The sequence below is a fragment of the Anopheles marshallii genome, assembly GCF_943734725.1.
Source record: "Anopheles marshallii chromosome X unlocalized genomic scaffold, idAnoMarsDA_429_01 X_unloc_23, whole genome shotgun sequence".
Lineage (NCBI taxonomy): Eukaryota > Metazoa > Arthropoda > Insecta > Diptera > Culicidae > Anopheles > Anopheles marshallii.
In genome coordinates, this window is record NW_026525813.1 from 225,619 (window position 1) to 226,906 (window position 1,288).

Genomic DNA, 1,288 nt, shown 5'->3' on the forward strand with positions numbered 1-1,288 from the left:
AGTCAAAGTCAAGTTTTAATAGGCAGTTGCATGCAAGTTTTATTAGTAACAATGAAATTATAGTTTGCAAAAAAGTTTCTGAAATCGATCTTGGAATGCACTTTTCATTGTTTTAGGGGCTTAAAAATGATGTTTTGGTGAGTTTATGGAAACATGATTTGTCAAAGTCAAGTTTTAATAGGCAGTTGCATGCAAGTTTTATTAGTAACAATGAAATTATGGTTTGCAGAACAGTTTCTGAAATCGATCTTGGAATGCACTTTTCATTGTTTAAGGGGCTTAAAAATGATGTTTTGGTGATTTTATGACAAAATGATTAGTCAAAGTCAAGTTTTAATTGGCAGTTGCATGCAAATTTTATTAGTAACAATGAAATTTTGGTTTGCAGAAAAGTTTTAGAAATCGATCTTGGAATGCACTTTTCATTGTTTTAGGGGCTTAAAAATGATGTTTTGGTGATTTTATGAAAACATGATTTGTCAAAGTCAAGTTTCAATAGGCAGTTGCATGCAAGTTTTATTAGTAACAATGAAATTATGGTTTGCAGAACAGTTTCTGAAATCGATCTTGGAATGCACTTTTCATTGTTTTAGGGGCTTAAAAGCGATGTTTTGGTGAGTTTATGAAAAAATGATTAGTCAAAGTCAAGTTTTAATAGGCAGTTGCATGCAAATTTTATTAGTAACAATGAAATTACGATTTGCAAAAAAGTTTCTGAAATCGATCTTGGAAAGCACTTTTAATTGTTTTAGGGGCTTAAAAATGATGTTTTGGTGAGTTTATGGAAACATGATTTGTCAAAGTCAAGTTTTAATAGGCAGTTGCATGCAAGTTTTATTAGTAACAATGAAATTATGGTTTGCAGAACAGTTTCTGAAATCGATCTTGGAATGCACTTTTCATTGTTTTAGGGGCTTAAAAATGATGTTTTGGTGAGTTTATGAAAAAATGATTAGTCAAAGTCAAGTTTTAATAGGCAGTTCCATACAAGTTTGACTAGTTACAATGAAATTTTGGTTTGCAGAAAAGTTTCAGAAATCGATCTTGAAATGCACTTTTCATTATTTTGGGGGCTTAAAAATGATGGTTTGGTGAGTTTAAGACAAAATGATTTGTCAAAGTCAAGTTTTATTACGCAGCTCCATACAAGTTTGACTAGTTACATTGAAATTTTGGTTTGCAGAAAAGTGTCAGAAATCGATCTTGAAATGCACTTTTCATTATTTTGGGGGCTTAAAAATGATGTTTTGGTGAGTTTAAGATAAACTGATTTGTCAAAGTCAAGTTT